The 25,675-nt window shown below is 31.6% G+C and overlaps 1 long non-coding RNA gene across 2 annotated transcripts; it reads left to right on the top strand.

Moving 5' to 3' along the window:
* The first annotated feature begins 20,120 nt into the window (after positions 1–20,120).
* LOC117687976 (uncharacterized) lies at positions 20,121–25,269 on the top strand. 2 transcript variants are annotated; one of them, XR_010711461.1, is made up of 8 exons: positions 20,121–20,699; positions 20,907–20,998; positions 21,162–21,242; positions 21,417–21,625; positions 21,720–22,342; positions 23,204–23,368; positions 23,484–23,611; positions 23,706–25,269. It is a non-coding gene; the product is annotated as an uncharacterized lncRNA (long non-coding RNA). The 2 variants fall into 2 exon arrangements; XR_010711460.1 differs by having other exon boundaries at positions 20,827–20,998.
* The last annotated feature ends 406 nt before the right edge of the window (positions 25,270–25,675 follow it).

Genomic DNA, 25,675 nt, shown 5'->3' with positions numbered 1-25,675 from the left:
TTAAATATAAAGAATGGAAAGAATGGGAATGATTAGACTGGACGAGATGTTGGATCTGTTCCTGTTTCACAATATCCTTTGCACACGCTACTACACTCTGAGAGAGAGAGAGAGAGAGAGAGAGAGAGAGAGAGAGAGAGAGAGAGAGAGAGAGAGACAGACAGACAGACAGACAGACAGACAGACAGACAGACAGACAAAGATAAAGAGAGACACATAGAGAGAGAGAGACAGACAGACAGACAGACAGACAAAGATAAAGAGAGACACATAGAGAGAGAGAGAGAGAGACAGACAGACAGACAGACAGACAGACAGACAGACAAAGATAGAGAGAGAGACAGAAAGAGAGAGACAGAGACAAAGATATAGAGAGACACACATAAAGAAAGAGAGACATAGAGATAATATTTTCAAAAAAATATTAACGATAAGTCGTTTTATTCTTACACCAGCACTGTTAAAGAGTATAATTCCTGTTATAGAGTTTATATAGTATTGAATTTCTGAGGCAATTACTAAGTTCATGGAATAAAAAAATAGTGCGTGTTATAGTTTGATATCTATACTACTATATTAAAATAATAGACTCGAATTTTTGGTCTTAAATACCGATAGATCGGAAGAAAACTGTCTTTTGTTTTATATATTTTAAACATCATTGGTACTTGAAGATTACCAATTTGTTTTTAATTTTTTCTCGGTTAAGCTTCGCTAATTAATAATCAACGAAAATTCCTCAAAAAATTTCGAAAATCATCTGGATTTTTTGGATTTTACAATCATGCGCTTGCGCAATACATTCACGCTAACGGGATCTTTAGTTTACGTTTCTACAATATTATATTTGCATGAATAAATTAAGAAATGATAGTACAAATACAGGTAAATTTTCATTGGACATTTGCTATATATTCTGTTCATATAATATCCAAAGAAAGTATAAAATAACAAATATATATTTCAACTAAGTACTTACTTTCGTCTTCATGATGACAAAAAATATTTGATTACATGCAAAAAAATTTACATTATATTTCTTAGGAGAGTGAAAATAGAATATGTTTTATCGTAAAAATGAATAATGTTCTACGGACCCAGTTTTACGATAGAATGCGTTCCGTGTATTGTCTCTGTAGCAAAGAAAATACGTGTACGTTGGTGAAAAGGTGTTGAATTCTTCCATTGTATGGACTGAAAATTTTAGATGAAAGGTATTTTCAGTCTCAAAAAGGTTTGTAGGGGTGAATTTGACTGTTTATTTTCAAAACAACTTCATTAATTTTCTCCAAAATTGTTCCGGAGCGATTCTGCGATTCTGCAATTTTTTGCTACATTACGGGTATAAGGGAGGAATTTTAACTGTGGTTAGGGCCTTTCCCGAGGCACAGTTAGATTATTCAAACTAAGGAAAGTGTAGTGAAATTAATAGCATTTTTGTAGGCTTATAGCTTTGTTATGTAAATGTCAATAATAAGGTGTGTCGATGTACCTATTTCGTATATGTTCGATATGCAATGTCAACCCGTGCACGCACGGGTCAAAGTCTACTATATACAAACAATCTGAATGTTGGTTTCATCAAACTTTGAAACGGTAAGCAGCTGCAGTTAGTACGGCATCAAGATAAAGACAAGCAAAGAACGTTTTCTTATTTCTGAGACACCTCAATTTAATTTTTTGGTCTATTATATGGTGTCCGGATAGGGCCATTTGCATTAGCGCGACATCGCGTTCAGATAAACGAGACATCGCGCTAACACACAACACGCCGTCGCGCTAACGCAACTTTGCACAACACGCCGTCGCGCTAACACACAACAGCCGTCGCGCTAACACACAACACGCCGTCGCGCTAACACACAACACGCCGTCGCGCTAACGCAACTTTGCACAACACGCCGTCGCGCTAACACACAACACGCCGTTGCGCTAACACAACTATGCACAACACGCCGTCGCGCTAATGCAACTTTGCAAGTTTCACAGTCTAGTAGGAAGTCGTGTCCGGAAATATCAGACTGCGCATGCTGAAATATGTAGGCCTGCACGCAAGCATGGGTGAAAAATAAATCAAATGTACTTTGAAATACATATATTATTTTCATTTATTATCAATGCATATGAATAAAAATATAGTTACTAGTGTGTCACTGCTTAAGGATATGGATAATTATAAAATCTACCAATTAATAAATTTACCTTAAATATTTAATATAATTCATTAAATAAATAATAATATATTCATGACATGTAATATACCTGTTATTTTACATTTTATAATTTCTTTGCTTTGGTAATATACAGAGCACCTAATATGAATTTGTGACATGTACATGTTATAAATATATTTTTGCTCAATTAATTAATTATATCAAATTTTTAAGGTAAACTTATCAATTGGTAGATTTATTTGTTATTTATTTATATGCACTCTATCATATCCTTATACAGTGACATACTAGTAACTATATTTTTATTCATATGTATTGATAATAAATGAAAATAATATATGTATTTCAAAGTACATTTTATTTATTTTTCATCCATGCTTGCAAGCATGTGCAAAGTTGTATTAGCGCGACGGCGTGTTTTGTGTTAGCGCGATAGTATGTTGTGTGTTAGCGCGATGGCATGTTGTCAAAGTTGTGTTAGCGCGACGGCGTGTTGTGCAAAGTTGCGCTAGCGCGACGGCGTGTTGTGTGTTATCGTTTATCTGAACGCGATGTCGCGCTAACGCAAATGGCCCTATCCGGACACCATACTATTATAATCAAAATTTTGTTTCTGTTATAACACTTGTTTTACATAGGAAAAAACTAAAAAGAATATGTTTAGTCACTTTAAAAAAGTTTTCTCAGGAAACGAATAAATATAAGTAAAAATAAAGTTTTAAAGACAAAATAGACGAAAAATTATCTCTGTCTACGGAAAAAATCATATATTATCTGTATTTAAAATGACCAGGATTTTGAGACATTCAACTGGCACTTGCCGATTTCCATTATTTGTTTCTAACACCCAAGAAATCAAAGGAATTACAAAACAGATTTAAAAAACTCAAAATCACAACGGATTGTAATATGCCTTCTTTACAAAACTATATACAGTAGTTGGTCATAAATGAGTTCGCAAAATGTCCGACGAATACCTAGGTCTCGTCATCAATTGAATTTTTTTTACCAACTATTTCTAACAACAAAGTAAAAATTACTTAGCAGATATGTATGATACTTTGTATTATATACTTCGGAGTAAAATAATCTTCAAATTTTCTTGGTTTAGCGATGTATAGGCTCTGTATTGAATAAAAGGGGAGACTACTCGAAATGCCAACAACACGAAAATATCCGGTGTACATTTTTTGACCTTTGTACATGTGTAATCAACAGTTTTGCTATTTTTAAATGATACATATGTCATACAATCCAATTCCGAAAATAAAAACAAATTGGACTTTTTCTTGATTTTAAGATTTAAATTTCCTATTATTAAAAAAAGTAAAAAAACTTTTTGCTCCCATTTATGATTTATTTGACATTTTTGCACTGTCTTTCACAATTTAAACTCAAATACCAAAATCAATACATACTTTAAAGAAATAATACATTTATTACAAAATTTAATAAGGTTGTACAATCAATGTAAAAATCTATATAAAAATTTAACAAATCATATATATATATATATATATATATATATATATATATATATATATATATATATATATATATATATATATATATATATATATATATATATATATATATATATCAGACTTCTAGAAATAATGAGGATGTCGAAAGTTTTTGGTTTTTTCATCTACGATTGTATTAATCATGTAAACAGACGACACTTATGAAATGCATGTACCTGAAAAGAACAAGACACGGTATTGGCAGTACTTGACTGCAAAATTTACGATATTTTAAATGTTTTGGTCTAGGTTATTGATGTTGTGAATTGAACTAAGTATGATATAAACTAAATCCTACAGACACTAAAATGACGTCGCTTTTCATTATGACGTCACTAATGTGAGCAAAACATGGAATGCTTTTTCAAATGCGTTAGTATATGATGTTTTATGAGTAGTTTTCGTCACTTTCACATGCGACAACCACTTTTATAGTTTACGTGCAGGCTCATAATTTTATCATTTACTCATGCAAATAAAATGTTGTAGGTTGTCACATGTGAACAATATGAATTTAAAAAACGAATACGGAAAATTATACGCTTTTATCTATTGTTATTGACGTCAACAATGCTATCGACGCTGAGTGAGAAGCTGATTAGCGGAATGCATTAATTGATAGGTTATTATTTTGTTGGTACTTAATATTGTTCCACTAATTCTAACAGTAAATCATACATATATTACAGCTTACGAAACACGATGCGACACGGTTCAACAACGTGTAACATCCGGGATATATGTGTGAAAAATGGAGGGTTCAAGAATAAGACTTTTGTTGTTGTTTTTTTAGTTAATTTAAACACACTTAAATATTTAATTATTTACTTGAGAGAAATTTAAGGAAAACAAACAGAAAACAACAACAACAAATTACAAGACAAACAACGTTTAGACCTATGCGATTGTTCCGGTGGATTTCTGTTGAGATAAAGACCGAAAAAAAAATTATAGGCTTAATTAAATCTAAATCATGTTTAAGTTAAGTTGTAACTGTAATATGTGATCGTTTGTGTAGTAGTTTGATCAGTTAGAATAGCACGTGGAATGATAACGGTAGAACATACATTGTCTTCCGTTATCTTTTCTCACTAATTCTATTCAACGAAATCAAAATTAAAGGGCTGGTGAAAAAAATGGTACTTTCTCAAAAAGAATATGATGTACATTTAGTAATTTTAACTTTTTTATATGTTTTACATGTTTTTGATGTACATGCACATGACTCAGTATAAGAACTAAAGAGTACAGTTTTAAGTAGCGCTGTTTGTCGAAGCGAGAGAACAATTAGCGATGCGTACAGTATTTTGATCGTAAATGAAGAATAAGTCAATATCTAATATATGGATGGAAAGTATTTCGATTTTGATACAGTAGTAAACTAGAATAAGTTTATACTCGTCATATCAATCTTAAATCTTAAAATTCTCTTGGGGAAATAAGTTATTGGATCAAAACTGGAAATATTCAATAAGAAAGTGTTTTTCATTTCTTTGACCAAAAAATTATTTCTTGTTGAGAAAATATTTCCCCAATATGATATCAGACCAAAAAAAAACATATACGAAGGAAACAATGTATTCTTTGAATTTGAAAGGTTTTTTTTACCATGCCTCAATATTGTTTACGGTACGCGTAGCTCTTATAAGTATGTACGTGTACGGGTCTAATTTGCAGATGAACAACTGTATGTGTAGCTGCAAACATTACAATGAGCTAAGATATTTCTGTTGACATAAATTACGTTTGTTAGATTCGTTTTTATTTAAAAAAAAAGTTATGAAAACCAATTAAGAAAAAAAATCTGACTCAAATGTGTACCCCCCCCCCCCCCCCCCAAAAAAAAAAGAAAAACAAAACAAAAAGCCCATTGATTTGTAAAGTGTTATCTCCCGCGCTTGCGCGGATGTCATCTATTTATTTTTATATCAAGGGTTTTGTTATCAATTGCGTTAACTGCAAGTATAATTTATATAACGTTTCTGGTCCGCTAGCAATGTGAGTTCATGTATCGAAATACTTGTACTATTACCCCGCTTTTAAATCTCATTCATCTAAAACCTATATAGTTCACTTCAGTTAAGCACTCATCTGCCTATGACAGCTATGTTAAAGGATGTACAAGGCTGATTAAAAAACTACTAATTATGGTCGCAGCAAAAATATTTGTTTTTCATCACTGAAGTTTTTTTAATGAGTCCATTCATACAAAGGTCATTCTATCGAATTAATTCACCATTCAAAACCAATGCTTAATCATAAAACTATGCGTACAGTAAAACATAAATATTTGCTTAAAATGTGCAATGTGTTCAGTATGAAATACTTACAACTCATGCTATTCTGAGAAAGTTTTTTACTTTTATTTGCAATAAAATTTAACTCCAGGTCAGATTACTCTCTTGAGGTCTATATCTACCTCTAGATGTCCCCTATTTAGTCGAAATGATTGTATTTCTTACATAATAATCATTTCAATTTTGGAATGTGACCTTGGATATTGATTGTAAAAATGTACATTAAAATTCATTTTGCAAAAGGAGTACAACTTTTTATAATTGTGCCAGTTTATAACTATAACGTATTGAATTGTTAAGGACGTTATTTTTACATTCATTTATCAATTCATTTGATTAAAATATTCGACGGTTCGCAGAGCTACGTCTTCTATTCGATTATTCGCTTCGACAATCTGCGCTACCAAAAAAACCGTACACTTCCGTTTCTACACTGTGCATGAAGTATATTCAATTTCATATTGCGTAGAATCAGTGGATCGGTATATAAAATCCTTCCGTGATCTTGTCTTAAAGTTTTAGCTTAATCTTTATCAGACACTTTAAACATTAAGATAAAGTATCATCCGTGATCTTGTCTGAAAGTTTTGACTTCAACTTTATCAGATACTTTTAACATTTTGTTTAGACATCATTTGTTTGAAGAGAGAGAAAGAGAAAGGAGTCATTTTGCTTGTTATTCACTAATATGAAACATTGTTTTTGGTTTAGTTTCCATATCTAAATAACCCTTTTATCGTTAAATTAAAAGACGTTGTAAAAAATCCAACCAAGTTGTTCCAGGTAGAGTCCATGTTCCAGTCACGTGCTACATCTGTCAATCAAATCAGCCCGCGAAGAAATGCACTAAGTGTTCCTTCTATGGTTCGAAGAGAATAGAAATATGTTTAATAATAAAGTATTTTGTAGTGTTTTAATGTATAATATGAATTTTACACACTGCGTGTGTGAAAGTTGATTTGTAAACTACATTGTTAAAACAGAAAACTAAACTTGTAAAACTCTCTCTCTCTCTCTCTCTCTCTCTCTCTCTCTCTCTCTCTCTCTCTCTCTCGTGCATATATGTGTGCAAACAATATTGTAAAATAGGAACAGATCTAGTTTGTTTTTAAAATCATTCAAGTCCAGTCCAGTCATCCCCATTTCAATTTCTTTTCATTCAATAAACTATTTTGTTGATTGAGGTTGCTTTTCAAACTTGCTGAGAGTCGATCCCCCCTTCCACTTTGAACTTTTTCAAAATTTTTTCCCCATCCATTTATCAGATTATTCACACTTCCGTTCCTACACTGTGCATGTAGTATATTCATAATTTTAGCGCGTAGAATCAATGGATCGGTAGAGTAAGTTCCTTCCCTGATCCTGTCTTAAAGTTTTTGACTTTATCTTTATCAGAAACTTTAAACATTTTGTTTAGACAACATTTGGTTAAAAAAACTTAGATAGAGAGATAGGAGAGAGAGTACATTTAACTTGTAATTCACAAATATTATACATTTTTTTATTTAGTTTCCCTATATAATAACTCTTTTATCGTTTATAGGAATGGACATTGTAATGAACCAAGTAGTTTCAGTCAGAGTCCACATGCTTCATATGTCAATCAAATCAACTCGCGAGCTGCACCATGTGCTCCTTCCACGATAAGAAAAACCTGGAAGGGGGGGGGGTTAAGTCCGAAGAAAATAGAAATGTGTTCAGCAATAAAATGTTAGTGTTTATTATGTTAGAAAATGGATAAAAAAATATTTGTTAAAAAGAAAATAGATTTGAAGTTACACTAAATATAAAACTACATATTGTTCTTTTTCAGAAAGTACAATTGTTTTCAAGAGCCTTTTAGATTTGATATCGTTCAATAGAAAAATACCAAAGTCACATTTCCTAACACGACCAACGGCCGACGGTTTTTGAGGCTAAACGATATATTTTACGGGCCACTTTGCAGTTTATAGGCCATAGGCCATTGTCTTGACAATTTCGATCTCTTTTTCGTCGGCCGACCAGTTCTGTGTCCGTCGGGCAAAAATGTTTTTTTCTTCTGCGTCTAAAGCCCATTTCTTCAGTCGTTGAAAATAGTTGAATATAGTTCATCGAGCAAATCTCGATCATCTTGATCATCGTCCGACCACAGTCTGACAATCTGTTTTGTATGTTGTCTGTCGGTCGAGATTTTGGCCATTTGGGTTATCTATTATGTCGACCGACAGACACCAATGGACGACCAAAACTAGACGGAGTGTCCTCTGGTCTGTCGGAGGACTTTAATAAATGAATTCAATAAATTTAGCAATGCTTACGTGGTCACAAGTGAATATTCAGAAAATGCAGACTTGTTTATATAATTAGCCGTCCGTCAAAATTAAACCTTGGTCAAGTGCTTGATGATCGGGCGACGATTCATCGACTTATCGGTGTTCCTAGGAGTTTATGTGACTACTCCACGTCATCCAATACCAGTGTCCGGCAATCATGTTTCTTCAGCCGACGATACAAGGAAAATTTGTTTGCTTTACCATCGGCTTAATGTGACCTAGGCATAAGAAAGATAAGATCACAAAATACAATATAACAATTTGTCTACCGTCCGTTATGATTGATCAAACTACTACGATCACAAAGTACACTTACAAATGGATACAATTATAAACTTAATAAACTGTGATTGTGTTTTGATCAAGCCTTTCAATATGTCGGCAATATGTGATTCAACAATGCAAAACATGACAACCTTGCATCCAGTTAATTTGGCACTGTTACAACATTTCTTTTCAGAAGATACAGTTGCTACTATGGCAAATACTACATTTAAAAACGTTGTGGATGTCAAAGTTCCCAATTTTAAACTTTATAAACACAAAATGCAAGACGTTTTGGCAAATGATAAGATCATCGATCTCAGTCTTAAACAGGTTATCAAACGAACAAAATAAGATAATAAAATTTATTCTACTTTGGCGGAGTCTTTAATCGATGGAGAAATTCAACTAGAAAATCCCTTGCTAACTTTAAATGACATTTTAACTTATAGTGCGTTTGGACTCACAATTTTTAATACAATATGGCTTATCTACCTCTTTTGTAAATTCAAAACATTAGCAACGGCTTTGTTACTAACGAAATCCGCAAATGCATCTCCAACGTTTTATTTCACTCCGCCTACTACAACAGTCGAAAATAACACACTTTGGGATGTTTTGCTAGAAGATCAAGTTCAATGGGATCATATTGCAATAACGTTATTACTAATCAACCTTCTGGTGCTTGCTGTTATTGTATAATTTCCATTGTAAATGTGAAAACTGTTGGCATATAGGATTATTTTTAACATGTACACATGTTTGTCTTCATCCTATTGTTTTCACACTTTGCATTGAGTTGATGGTAAAATTACAACTGTTACTTTGGGAGTAGGTAACATAATCTTTTCTTATTGTACCTTACTACAGGGGAAGTGACGTACACTTGTATGATATTAATCTTGATTTCGTGTTTGTATTTAATTTTATATCATTTTTTTTAAAATTACTGGTATAGTAATTTATGTATTATTTGTACAATTTTTTTACATGACGAAATGTTTTGCATTTGACAAAAATTTTTTTTTAATGCAACATCGTTGATAATTGATTGTAATTTTTGATTGCGGTTAAGCGGATAGTGTCAATGCAATTGAGAACGCATAAAACTAAAAAAGTAGATTGTTATTGAAAATACACTATTCTAAGGAGGTTAGCCGTCTCTACCCGTTCATGCCCAGGCTATACTTTGTGTATACATTTTTAAATTTCGATTGCATATTATTGCGTTGTGTTGTGTGATTTATTGTTATTCTTTGTCAAACTTTCATTGACTTAATCTTGTGTGGTATATTTTTGTCTTAACATAGTTTTTTTCTCTTTGTAGGTTGTATGAGCCCCCTTAATCATGAGTAATTTAAAATATCGGATAACAAAATATATGATTCGTCAGTCCGAGGTTGGTTCTGGGTATAATTTATTATAAAAACATAAATATTTACATACATCTATACCCGATTCAATCACCCACCCTGTAATAATTCAAAGACTTTTTCGATTTATTCAAAAATATTGCTATAAAGAAATTAACTAAATTTATTTATTACTGTAATGTTCACTTAGAATGCGAAACTGAATATATCTATCAACAGTTTATAACATTCGCTGATTCTTTTTTTTTTTTTATTTGGATTTACTTTTTACCTTATTAGAGGAATATACTTTAACACTTAGTAAAGGGACAACCTTTGACTTACTCGTTTTATATTTTGAATATTTTGGCCTCTCACCGATTGCAAATAATTATCTCATTTATATCGACTACCTTACCAATTCGTGTTTGACTTAATTTTAGATGATAAATATATACCTTTGCAATTTAAAAAAAATAAATTAAAAAAATTGGTGAGATAACAATTAAGGTCATCTTGGAATGATCAACCTACTGATGATAGGTTTAACATTCATTGTGCTGTGTGCATTTTGTCCAGCAACACAGCTGTGTGCGACAACCGAATGCTGTTTTGCACGGGTGCACAGACAGTGTCTAGACAAAACTAACGCAGACACGCCGTGTGCATTCTGAGGAACGGTACCCTCCGGCATCTTATTTATCATGTGCCAAGTGCAATGCTCAGGACAACGATTGTTTTACACAAATCAGAGTTTTTGAAATATCACCCGGACACTGTTCAATTTCCTGACCTTGATCATTTTTATTTGGAAAATCTCTTTAAAGAATCTTGAGAACAAGATTTGTTTTGTTAGTAGGGGGAATTTATCATAACAAAATACTACAGAAATAAAACAAATAAAAATATACATTGGCTTTATAAATAACGAATGATTGTTTAAATTCAATGAAAAGGGGGTAATCAAGTCCAGTGATGAACCTGTCTGCGCCGGGTCAGAAATTATAAATAAAATGCTACGGCTGAACACGTTGCGTCAGAACATTGGTATGGACTTGAGCTCATTCACTAATATGGTCCGGAGATTAGAGGTACAGTGTCCGTGCGAATAAAAAGGAGGTGCAGGGAAAGCGGCTCTCCAGTAGTCAACTGAAAGCTGTCTTTTGCCTTCTTTTTGTACAGGTAAGATCATATTAAGATACTTGCGCGGTTTTAATAAAAGTTAACAAAAATGATTCAGAGGGTTCAAGTAAATATAATATTTTTTTCAGAGTTTTTGTAATCAATGTTTATTGTTATTAATTATACATGATATTATATTGTGGAATTTGATCGGAATGTTTTATTATTAAAATTGAATAAAAGAAGTAGTCAACTGGAAGCTGTCTTTTGACTCCTCTTTTTGTACAGGGAAAGGGCTACTCCCCAGGTCGAGTAGGAGATAAATATGGGTTATATAACGTGGCAAAGGCAACGCCGGGTGTCTGATCAAGGACAAATAAGATCCCGAGGATCAAATTAAGTGAAATATCGTAAGCGAAATCCTAGTACGATAGAATTTTCAAAGCACTATATATAAATGTAGATGTGTTTTTAAATTTTACTCGATATTTAGATCAAAAACTGACACATACAGTACATAAATCTAAAAATTGAGATTTCGCAAACATATTTTTTTTTATTTTAAGATTAAATTTTTTTTTATATACACCTGTTTACAATTGTTTAAATCTATATATTGATAATTTTTGTTTTCTTCCTTGATTTAAAGATTTTAAATTAAAGGGGAAGTAGAGTAATAAACAGATTTTATCTGTATTAATAAAGTGGTTTAAATTTTCACAAGTGGTCATGCTGTTTTGATAATAAACTAGATAATTAAGCATTAACGCAGAAGTTAGAAAAATCGTATTTACTGGAGACTGACAAGATGTAGAACTCTTTTGTATTAAAAACCAAAAAAGAAAAAAAAGTTTTGACGCCACACCATCTTTTCCGGTTTGGTTTGCATATACAATGTACACAGTACCGCTAATTTATTCCTTTCTGTTGCTCAAGTAATCGACTGAACAAAATTGATAATGTTTTGGTTCACACGTCAATCTAAATAATAAATACATGGATGTATAAATATGTGCATTTTTATTATAATTAATGACAGGTACTATTATTCAAAGTTGGAAATGACCTCGAGTAAATTTTTATTCCAAGTCGAGTTCCTTGCTAACAAAAAAAGTACGATGTAATTGTAAGCGGGATGTTTAGAATACATTCTCTAAAGTCGGAATTAAATGTACCATGTCGAAATAACGACGGGACATTTTTTTGCGATATCTGTTGTTATCTGTTGGCTATTTCCACCGACACTATCCTCCGATTTTAGACTTCAACGAACATGCTTCCGTTTGGCGTTGGTTTGTAATTTAGTGGAAAGTCAAAGGTAAAAGAATGGTCTTAAATCGATATTGTACATATTTTTAGTTTCCTATCGCTTTAAGGCTTGTAGACAAGTTTTCCTCTTCAATAGATTGACATTTTCATTTAAAGATTAAGAATATTTTTAATCGAATATTTTAAAAGTAATCTGTCATGTATAAAATAAGCATTTTTTAAGTAAAATAAATTGGGTATGGATAAATTTATTCAGGTTAACACTAAAACACATAAACATGCATTGCCTCGCTTGAATACATTGTCCTTAACGCTTCAAAAACTAACGAGTCTATTCGCCCATAATTCAAAGGTAATTAATTTATTCTTCCATGTTCAATTGGCAGTTTTGTTTTTAAAGAATATTATTTTTCTTCATTTTAAAACATGAAGCATATGGAAAAACAAGTATTCCTTTTAAAGGAATGGTCGGCATGAAATGTTATTGGTCAGCTCTGTTTATATAAAATACGCGACATGCAGTAAACTATATATGTCACCGGCTTTTTTTAATTTCCATTAATGATCATTCTATTATTATTTATGTAAATCTCTTAATGCTTTTATAAATGTTTGGAACATATTCTGCATCACTTATAAAGTTAAATTATTACATCTTATTAATCAAAGATACTTTGACAGAAAAACTGTCACAGTGCTTTTTCGGTTAAAAATTTAAGTCAGTTTTTTTAACGTAGGGATGTTTGCCGAAGGCAATAAGTTTCATTCATAATAAAGATCTAGTGGGTTTTTATGATGCTTAAAGATTCTTTAGTAAATTCAAATTTGTAAAATAGATATGCGTGCTCAGGTTTCAGTGTCATAGCACCCGTTTGTAAGATAACATTGGATGCCATTGCATGTTTGTATAGTGCTTCACTAACGTTCACCAGTTATCTTTAGAAGTCTTAATGTAGGCACCCATTTATTTTTTTTGTCTGTGTACATTATCGATGCAATAAGAAAGAGAAACAAATGTGAAATGGGAAATATTTATGATGACAAAATAATTTTTAAATTGAAAAACAATAATTGAAAAAAATTTTTAACTCAGATTAAATCAAACCATGATATCTTTTGATCATTACAATAAAGTATTGTGAAATAGCAATGATACAGAATGAAATATATCTATGCAACATTATGTGAGATTAAATGACATTAAATATGCATTTTTGTAAAAATAATAAAGTTGAATTTTCAAAGTAATGTTGTGTACCAAAATATGCTGAAACAAACTAACAAATACATGCTCCACATACAAAATAATATGAACTGAACAAGGAGAAATAAGCAAAAATGATATGCAAATAAAAAAATACAAGTACAGCAATAAATCGATAATAAAACGAATAATAATAATATCAATTATTGACATCAATAATAACAATAACAACTTCAAGTAGACAAATTTGCCATTTGAATAGGCCCATGACTACAAAACTTTTAAACATTTGAATATTATTCCAAAAGTCTTTTCTTTATATCCAGTGCTTTTTGAAATCTTTACAGAAAAATACAAATAAATATACAAAGTAAATAAATAAATAAAATAAAAATAGAAGTGAGCCAGGTCAAGAAAAATGTTCCGAGTGAACATTACTTCAAATAAAAATATAAATGGTGGATATGAAATAAATATATATTTTGCAGTAATTGTCTTTTTTTTTTCAATTATAAAATCTCTGATATTTCAAACTTTATAATTATTTTATTGCTTTTAGGTGACTCCAGATAAAAATTAGGTAAACGAATGTATGATTAATATCTTTTATTTGAGAGTAAATCAGGAAATTCAATATAATCAATGTATTTTGGATTGACGCTCTCTTTTTCAATTTGAAATTTCGATCTCGTTTACAGAGCCAACTTGGTTGAAAAGCAGATAAAATGAAAAATTAAAATACAAACAAACGAAAATGAATATACTAACCCACCGATCAAGAAGTTTTGCAACGTCTTTCCAAGTAATGATGTTAGGTTCTTTTTCAGTACTATTTGTTTTCTTTCTTTTTTCGATATATTCTCTCATAAATCTGGGTATTTTTTTGTGATTTTTTAGATGATAAATGTAGCTTATTACTACTACAAACAACACTATAAAGATACTAATCACAAAATCAGCTAACAGTTTATAGGTAAGAGATGATAAACTTGGTTTTGAAAACTCGGGCAATTTGCTTTGAATGATGGTGAAAAATACTACTACGGATAAAAGAACAGTCATGGAAAACCCAACTCTTTCGCCTGATTCCAAAGGCAAAAAGAAAACAAACAACTGAATGAGATTTAAAAAAAAAATTGGCAGCAAAATGTTATATAAGCAATAGCTGTTTCGCCTTTTCATTTTCACTTCAAGTTGCAAAACTTCACAACTCATCCCACGAATCCGATACGTTTGAACATAATTACGTGTGCCGGTTAGATACCACAGTCCATGAATTTCATATAAGTCCAAGTGAATGGTTGATGATGCATTATGAAGAAGTGTGTTTGAAGCAAATGATCCTTGAACATAAAATTTTATCGTACAGATCTGAGTATCAAAGGGGTATTTCGAAATATCGGCACTGCACGTTGTTTCAAAGTTGTCAGCCAGCAGGCATGTTACGTATCCATTGGACTGTATGGTACAGGCAGTCCCATCTGAAAGAATTGGCGTTTGTTTTTCATATGGATTTAGCAAAAACAAATTCGGCGCCCATATATCGGAAACAAAAAGAGATGTTTGATTCAGATCGCCATCATAGTCTGTTGGATCCCAAGTGAGACGAAAATCTGTCCATTCTATATAAAGAGATCCCACTACGCTTATCTTATTTTCTCTTTCCAAGAACTCTTTGAGTTTCTCCATGAAAAAGTCCATGCTGATTTGTATGGGTTCCGTTTGGTTTTCATAAGGTCTAATCTTCCGATCATACTTAGTGGTTAGATTTGCATGAAGCTGTGTCTCCTGCTGTAAGGAGTATCCCTCAACGCCTTGCAGCAGACAGAAAGTCAGAACCAGATAAAGCGCCCTCATTGTTTTTCCGAAAGCCGTGATTTATTCACTGTAAGCGAGCTCCTCGTTTTATAAACAGTTGATATTACCATATAAGGAAACGAATGAAAACGAGTAAATTTGTTTGATTTTTTTATGCAAATCTCGCCCTTACTTCCTTCCTTCTTCCGTGACTTCTTTCTCAATGAGATATGTCTTTTGACCAATAGTCCCGTGAAGATTTATGATTACATTATTGATATAATGGGGATTTTTTTTTTCATTTTCATGCTCGAGTTCAAGTGACAATAAATCAGATCACATTTAACTGTCTTTGTTATCCAATCAACTTTGCAAGTATTCTGGGACGAAGGCGTGGGTATATTGAAGAAAACCTTAACAAAAGTCTTATCACGATTTTCAATTTTATTGTATATTTTCAATCCAAAGCTAAAATTAGTTAGAATGACTGTAAATGTTTAATGCATAATGGTGTTTTGTTGCCAAAATTTTATCAGAAACTTTTCCATTAAAAATATCAATGTGAATAGATTAAAATGTATTTTATTTTAAAGCTGTAAATCAAAACGTCATACAATCGAATTCTGGAGAATAAAAACAAATTGGACTTTTTCTTGATTTTTAGATTTAAATTTCCTATTGATAAAAAAGGTATATATACTTTTTGCTCCCATTTATGATTTATTATACATTTATGCACTGTCTTTCACAATTTAAACTCAAATTCTAAAATTATTACGTACTTTAAAGTTAAAAGACATTACAAAATTTAATGATAAGGTTGTACAATCAATGAACAAATCTATATACAAATTTTACAAATGATAAATCATTAGAACATTAATTTCAACTTCATAAAATTCAAATGTTTAAAAATTATTTACTTATTTTGGCCCTCGGAAAGAGTAAAATCTTAAAGTTGTCAGAAAAAAATATTAATGCACAAACAAACACTTTCTAGTTAACCTATTATCAAAAATATATAAGAACTTGTGATTACCCAAGTGAATATGCGAAATAAATTGCGACGAAATGTCCTGGGAATGCATATTTCCTGAAAAATACACCAATTGCTGTGAATGTTTTTGATATTTAGATAGGTCCGCATAAAATCACCACTGCAAAATTTTGTCATATTAAACAACTTACTTATTTTGTCTTGTTTGCAAAAATCGTGATAGTAATATTGTGCGGACCGTGTTTATTTTTTAAGAAACCGTGTTTGGATAACGTCAATGTATCGTGTATTAATGACAACGTTAAATACATTGTAAATAAATCGGATAACGTAAAGTTTTATAAATCATATTCGAAATGCAAATAACATTTAAACTATCAAAATGTATGTGTATTAGACAATATTAAACATGAAAGGAAGACTACTATAGTTACTACTAGTATATATAAGAAAATCTATTACATGTACGATCTACTTCCGCGTGTTCGTAACCTAGCGACTATAGACATTATACCGACTGAAGAGCTGGCAAAGATATTTTGACAAGTAATACCGGGTATAATTCTACAAGGAGGGTTTTACATCAACAAATATGTAAACAATGAGCTGTTTGTCGTGATTTTCTGAAATCAAGTAAGTGGAGCCAGAGAAAAACGTGAAATAACATGAATCTTACGTTATAAGCTATATTGAAGCTATCACTTACAAATTTCACATGTACACTCAAGTGCCAAAAGTATGTGATTTTTTTTTCCACAATATATTTCATGGAAAACCAACATTTTAAAAGAATCGTTAAAATAACCCCTTGATCGATTTCGACAAGACTTGCATTGACAAATTCAGAATTTCTCTTGCTTTTTTGGCATCAAAGGACTATGTGCGGTACTATGCATTTTTTGCCCCCAAAATCAAAGTTTTAGAGAAAGCTTTAAAAAAAAAGGTGAAACATAAAGTCTTATTGAAAATAAGGGTGTAAAAGGTTATCACAACAGTGACGTCATAATGTAGAAATGACGTCATGAAGATTGCCTTATTTCCATAAATTGATGTGTAGTAGCAAAATATGGCTGTTTTTTGATAGTTTTTCGACTAGGAAACATCGAGCGCAGGCTTGCTCAAGTACGGTTTTTTAGTATAATGTGTATAACTATCTAAAGAAAAACAATTGTTATAATCGTACTTGAGCAGACCTGTGCTCTTTACTTTCGAATGCAAAATATATGTTTGCAAATTTGCGGGAATTAGGTCATTTAGGTGACGTCATAGATAAACAGCGAATGAGCAACGATAACTAAAATCAAGATAAAAGTGATAGGCATCCTCTATACAATGATTAATGAAGATATAATTTTATACGATACTTTTTAAAAATTGGTTGAAATCGGGGGCAGAAATTTCACGATACCGCACATAGTCCTTTAAATATTTTTTCGACCTTCAGTTCTTGAGATTTGGTATTCATAATCCAAAGTAAGACTTTCGGTTCGCATATTGCAAAAGATATATATTAGAGCACTTAAAAAATATTTTTGTTTTGTCTTTGAAATATCAATTTTTATAAATGAGAAATATTTCAATGTACACTTATGAAATGCATGTACCTGCAAAGAACAAGACACGGTATTTGGTGAACAATATGAATTTTAAAAAAACGAATACGGAAAATTATAAGCTTTTATTTATTGTTATCGACTTCAACAACGCTATCGACGCTGAGTCAGAATCTGATTAGCAGAATGCATTAATTGATAAGTTTTTATTTGTTAGTACTTAATATTGTTCCACTAATTCTTACAGTAAATCATACATACATTACAGCTTACGAAACACGATGCGACGCGGTTCAACAACGTGTAACACCCGGGATATATGTGTGAAAAATGGAGTTTTTTGGGTTTTTTTTAGTTAATTTAAACAAATTTGAATTTTTAATTATTTACTTAAGAGAAACTTAAGAAAAACAAACAGAAAACAACAACAACAAATTACAAGACAAACAATAATAACAAACTGCAATATGTGATCGTTTTTGTAATAGTTTGATCAATTTAAATAGCACGTGGAATGATAACGGTAGAACATACATTGTCTTCCGTTATCTTTTCTCACTAATTCTATTCAACGAAATCAAAATTAAAGGGCTGGTGAAAAAAATTGTACTTTCTCAAAAAGAATATGATGTACATTTAGTAATTTTAACTTTTTTATATGTTTTACATGTTTGTGATGTACATGCACATGACACAGTATAAGAACGGAAGTGTACAGTTTTAAGTAGCGCTGTTTGTCGAAGCAAGAGAACAATTAGCGATGCGTACAGTATTTTGATCGTATATGAAGAATAAGTCAATATCTAATATATGGATATATTGATAGACAGTATTTCGATTTTGATACAGTAGTAAACTAGAATAAGCTTATACTCGTCATATGAATCTTAAATATTAAAATTCTGTTGGGGAAATATGTTATTGGATCAAAACTGGAAATATTCAATAAGAAAGTGTTTTTCATTTTTTTGACCAAAAAATTATTTCTTGTTGAGAAAATATTTCCCCAATATGATATCAGACCAAAAAAAAAACTTCATATAGGAAGGAAGCAATGTATTCTTTGAATTTGAAAGGTTTTTTTTTTTTTTTACCATGCCTCAATATTGTTTACTGTACGCGTAGCTCTTATAAGTATATACGGGTCTGATTTGCAGATGAACATCTGTATGTGTAACTGTGAACATTACAATGAGCTAAGATATTTCTGTTGACATAGATTACGTGTGTTAGATTCGTTTTTATTAAAAAAAAAAAAGATTAAGAAAACCAATTAAGAAAAAAAATCTGACTCAAATGTGTACCCGACACCCCCCCCCCCCAAAAAAAAACACAACAAAGCCCATTTATTTGTAAAGTGTTATCTCCCGCACTTGCGCAGATGTCATCTAGTTATTTTTATATCCAGGGTTTTGTAATCAATTGCGTTAACTGCAAGTATAATTTATATAACGTTTCTGGTCCGCTAGCAATGTGAATTCATGTATCGAAATACTTGTTCTATTACCCCGCGTTTTTATCTCATTAATCTAAAACTTATATAGTTCACTTCAGTTAAGCACTCATCTGCATATGACAGCTATGCAAAAGGATGTACAAGGCCGATTAAAAAACTACTTATTATGATCGCAGCAAAAATATTTGTTTTTCATCACTGAAGTTTTTTTAATGAGTCCATTCATACAACGGTCATTCTATCGAATTAATTCGCCATTCGAAACCAATGCTTAATCAAAGAACTATGCGTACAGTAAAACATAAATATTTGCTTAAAATGTGCAACGTGTTCAGTATGAAATAATTATAACTCATGCTATTCTGAGGAAGTTTTCTACTTTTATTTGCAATAACATCTAACTCCAGGTCAGATTATTCTCTTGAGGTCTTTATATACCTCTACATGTCCCCTATTTAGTCGAAATGATTGTATTTCTTACATAATAATCATTTCAATTTTTGGAATGTAAACTTTGATATTGATTGTAAAAATGTACATTAAAATTCATATTGCAAAAGGAGTACAACTTTTTATACTTGTGCCAGTTTTTAACTATAACGTATTGAATTGTTAAGGACTTTTTTTTTACATTCATTTATCAATTCATTTGATTAAAGTAGTCCAAGTATCGCACTACGTCACACCGACATGTAAAATTAGAGCCGCGATAAACCACACTTTTGTTTTCCGAGATGTGAATTTTTGACGGTTTTGGTTCGACTTTTACTCAGCGTTTTTTATATCATGTAGTTTGCTGTCGTAACAACAAATGGCGAAGTTTAAGGGGAAATTTTGAAAAAAGGGAAGGGAAAAAATAAATAAGGCTTTGGAAAGGGGAAGGGAATCACGATGGAGACAAGAAACCGCCCCAGCTGCTAACATTGTACCAATTATTAGCTACGATCACGAGTATGCTGCATGTGACATCCCCGATCCAGGTCAGCAAATTGAAATTCCTCTTAATGAAAACTTGAAAGAGGGGGATTGGCGTGTAGGACGAAAAGTTGTAGAACTAGGTAATAACAACAAACCAAAACAGACAACATTTGTGTGGACCATACACCGTAATTTTAGTTTATATGCTATGGAATTTTATATCTTATTTGTTGTTAAAATTAACTTAGGAGTCTTGGGAGACGGATTAAAGTCTTGCCAGCTATGCAGTCAGCCCCTCCATCTGAACGATTGCACTGGTGGGAAAAAATTTGGATTAGGACATATGTTGCTGATAAGATGTAACTATTGTCAGCTTGTTAATGAGATCCCGACTGGCAGCCGGCATAAAACTATTGCTGGTGGTATTGCTTGGGATGTTAACACAAAGTTGGCAGCAGGTAAGGATAACTTAAAAATTGGAATGAGACTTTATTTTGATAACAAATAAATAAATCTTAGGGATACATCAGTAAACAAAAGAAAATTTTATTTGATTTTCACAAGAAAATATTATAATGATTGTAGGCATGATAGATGCTGGTCTTGGAGAGATGCATGTGAAAAGTTTATTGTCTGCTATGAATATTCCAACAATACCACCCAAGAGCATTAAGTGCAGATAAAGAGAAATGGTACCTCATCTAGCAGACATGGCAGAGGAGACCTGCAGGAAAAGTTTGGAGGAAGAGGTTATATTGTACGTATATTATTGAGTCAACTTCTTAAGATTTGTTTGAATAAAATATTAGTACTATTTAAAAATCACTGACTGCTGTTATTTAATTTTTCCCTCTATATGCTACCACAGAAACCACATATTTAATATATAACAAGAAAATTTGTATTTGTTACTTTATTAGAAGTGATGGAAATTTAACAGCAAGTTTCGACGGAGCGTGGGGAAAAAAGAGGTACAGGCCGTGCTTTCAACAGTTTGACAGGTTGAGTACAAATTTTGATTTAGTTATTGTCCCGGTGACAAATGAAAATTTAATTTTATAATTGGTTACTTAGTATTAGATGTTTTTTACATCCAATGTTTAATATATTTGATAATGCAGTGAACCATAGAGGTTTTCTCTTGCATAAGACAGTTTTGGTTAATATTATTATAGGACATGCAACTTTGATTGGAGAGTCCACAAAAAAATGTCTAGGGTTTTCTGTGGTGAGTAAACGCTGTAGGATTTGTACAAAATCTAAGAAGAAGGGAGTCCCCCCAAGAAAACATGCATGCTCATGCAACTGGACTGCCTATGCAAAGTCCATGGAGCCAGCCATGGCCTGTGAAATGCTTCAAGACATAATGAATACAGGAAAGCAGGTATTTCTGAAATGAAGAGAACAGTATCACTTTTTGATGTGTATATGATAATGTAAAATATGGCTTTATTTTTTAAAAAAATGATGAATTGAAGGTCAACACTTTGGTCATGGACAATGATTCTACCACGATTGCGAGGGTCAAAGCCACTGTGGATCCTAACATCAGAAAGAAGTGCGATAGTAATCATACTCGCAAAGGTTTCACAGGCAAGCTAGTGGATATGAGTAACACCTTCAAAGCATTGAAAAATGTTAAAGTTCGGGGTCATGTGGAGAGATGCTTTATGTATTGTGTCAAACAAAATCAAGGAAAATCAACAGAGCTTGAAGAAGATCTGCAAAAGATTGTTCCTCATCTGTATAGTATGTATATATATGCATAAATAGATCTATGCTAAGTTTTGAAACATTACATATAAATACATTTTCAGTACATGTATTAAAGTTCATCTTGTTTAGATCTTGACTACAATTTATCAAATTTGATTTCATGTGAACATGACAAATGTGGGGCATGGTGCAGGAGTGAAAATTCAGACTACAAGCCAAGGAATTTGCCATATGGTAGGCCTCTGACAGATCAGCCGTTACGTGTTGCCTTGGAAGACCTTTTTAAAGGATATGTTGGAAAAGTCGAGGAATTGGCCACTTTAGGATCCACACAAACTAATGAAAATTTTAACCATATGGTAGCAAGCAAAGCACCAAAAAGAATGTAAGTTTACTGAAAAAGAATCACAAGTGCAAGTATTCTAGTAAATAATATTTCATACTACATGCTTTAAGTACATATATTTGAGATCCACACAATTATGATGACAGATTTTATGGCGGATCTGATAGTCTAAAACAAGAGTGTCTGCCACTGTATGCCAAAAGAATTAGGGTTACAAATATATCACAGAGGTAGAACTGTTAATTGCAGATGCAGTTTAGATTGACAGATTGTTCTAATAACTTTTTATTAGAATTACCAGTTGTTTGTGTTATTGTTGTTAATTTTGATTTCATAAATAGTCGATGGCCAGATTGTAATACATGTATGAATCTGCACACATACATGTACACTTACATGTTTATATATATATATATATATATATATATATATATATATATATATATATATATATATATATATATATATATATATATATATATATATATATATATATATATATATATATCTTGTTACCTAGTGCTACCCCAAATTCCTTCTTATAATATTTATGAATGTATTTTGTTCCATGAAAATGGATATTTGCAAACTGGTCGTATTGCATAATTTTTCACTTTATTTTTTAGTTGTTCATATATTTGAAATCATAGTATTTGTTATTAAATTATAACTAACATATCAAATAATTTCAGAGAGCCTTTTTTTTAAATCCAGCATTCCATGTAATTTTAAAAGAATTTTTGATTTTTATGTTTAATGCATGTATATCGCTAGAAATAATACATGTTCATGACATTTTAACATGTAATGAATAGTTATCCCTAATAAATTTTAACTACGTGTTAATTACTATGCAATTGAAGTAATTAATAAATAAGTGTTTTTCTGTCTTTTAATTAGCTCAACAAGAGGTGTCAGATGTCTCCCGGCAGATTTACACAACAAAACTGGCAAATTCATTAAAAAGGAAGCGATTACTTCAAGCCCAACGAAGTGCCAAACGAAGACATATAGAACTGAAGAGTGAAAGGTTATCAGAAGATGCTACTCACTCAGTGCTTGAGGGTAAATAAAATACATGTACATGTACTTATTTCACACTGTATGTAATGGCAATTTTTGTAAAGCTAGAGCATTTCATATTATGATTGCATAAAAGTTGTTCCAAGTTTTTTTTTAGGTGAAACCTACAGCACCAATATTGGATTTGATGAATGTACTGACATAAAGGACATCACCATTCCGTCAAAAGAGTTCTCCGTAGACAGCAGTTCCTTGATAGTTTTGACCTAGAAACTACAGGATTAGGTTAGTTTGTAGTAACCTTTGTTATGTATGCATAATTGATATGTGATTACAAATTATTCGGAAGGCTAAGTGAACTTTTTACATTATATTGCAGCAAGAACATCAGACATCCTCCAAATCGCTTGTGTGTGTGGGGATATAGAGTTTAGCGTCTATACAAGACCAACCTGTACCATCAGTATTGGTGCCTCAGCTGCCACAGGATTAACATATTATGGAGGAGTTCTAAAGCTGAAGGGAGAAGCTGTTGATTCGTTAACAATTTTCGAAGGACTTGAACAGTTTATTGCATTTGTTTCGAGTTTTCCAAAACCAGTTTTGATTGGACATAATATCATAAGTGTTGACTTCCCTGTGCTTATGCATAACTTTCCAAGCACAACCTACTTGAGAGATTTCAAGAAATTTTTTTTGGATTTGTTGATACTCTCAAGTTGTCCACAAGGATTTATCCAAAAGTAGAAATGGGTAATTACAGGCAAGAAAACCTTGTCCAGAAACTTCTGGGAGAAACATACAATGCGCACAATGCAGTTTCAAACGTAGAAGTTCTCCAAAGACTTTTTCACGAAAAACTTAAAGTTAACTGTAATGGTGAAGATCTTGTTAGACCGTCTTATTACAGCTGCAAGTCATCGTTAGAGCCTCTTGTTAAGATGAAGGTTATTTCTGCAGCAACTATGAGTAAGGTAGTGGGACTTTCCTTGAATTCAGCCAAGCTTAAAATTATTCACAAGCGTGACCCCAACAATGGCATAAGAAATGTTTTCAGTGACCCAATTGCAAATTCCAGAAGATGCAAGGTGTCAAAATCAAAAGCAGTTATTGAGAAAGTTGTGCAATATCTTTCAAACACCTGAAATGCTTTTAGGCATTTTGTACACTGAAGCTTATTTGAAATTTTGTTTTACACATGTTATTGTCAAGGTGTCAATCAAATACAAGAATGTAAAATTTTTACAGTGAACTGTGCAATTTTTTTATCGCTTCTAGATATTATGGTTGAATCAAAAGCTTTTCTGCAGCTTGTATGAAGGCAGTTCTTTGTAAGTGGTATTGAATTAAGATCATGTAAATTTTTGTGACTAAACAAGCACTCATTTGCTTTGACCTGTTGGTATAAAATGCATATGGTTATAAGAAAATATTCATTTAATTTTCTTGAGGTATTTACCATGTTCCATTTGCATGATGAATTATTCAGGCACATTGTATTTTATTATGTACAACATGTAATTTATATTGTATTATATGTGTTGCACAATCGCTAACATAACACACCCTGAAAAGTTATTAAAATATTGTTAATTGAGAAATTGCAAACTTTTATTTCATTTTATCTATTTTTAAACTTAAATTAATTGTGAAAACTTGTAAACATTTTAAATAAACTCAGATTTCATGTACATTGAAAGAAGTGATATTTCATGATTTTTGGAAGAAAAAAAAATTGGGGGGTATACTTGTTATATAGTCTATAACACAAAAAGTAATCCGTCAACATATATTTTTTTCTAAGAAAATTTCTTTTTTAAGATGCTAATTTGTGAAATAAAATCAATTAATTTCACTTTGAGTCCATAAAACTTGAAATATAACCCGAATTTATCTCTGCAATGTAGAATTTTGCAATTTATTTTGACAAATTTTGCCTCATATATGACACATTAAAAGAATATTTATTAACATTTTTCAAACAATTATTATATATGATTAAATGAAATGTATATATTCCATTCTGCATATTAGACTTCATTTGTTATGGAATAAATAATAATTCACAAGAGGAAATTGAAAATATATATTTTTTCAAGAATGTCAAAACATGGGTGCAATGGATTACATCCAATAACAAAAAAATAAGCATGTGGACCTATCTTTTTTTTCATTTATCTGTTTCTAGGATGTTTGACTATCATTCAAAACCAAGTTTACAAAGTTTGAGCCCATTTAGTGCCGAGTATAGGACTACCTTATAATATTCAACGGTTTCGCAGAATTACTCTTCTATTTGATTATTCGCTTCGACAATCTGCGCTAGCAAAAACCGTACACTTCCGTTCC

This window comes from Magallana gigas, chromosome 2 (genome assembly GCF_963853765.1).
Source record: "Magallana gigas chromosome 2, xbMagGiga1.1, whole genome shotgun sequence".
In the NCBI taxonomy this organism is placed as follows: domain Eukaryota; kingdom Metazoa; phylum Mollusca; class Bivalvia; order Ostreida; family Ostreidae; genus Magallana; species Magallana gigas.
The sequence above is the reverse complement of the archived record's forward strand: the minus strand, read 5'-3'. Positions and strand labels throughout refer to the sequence as shown.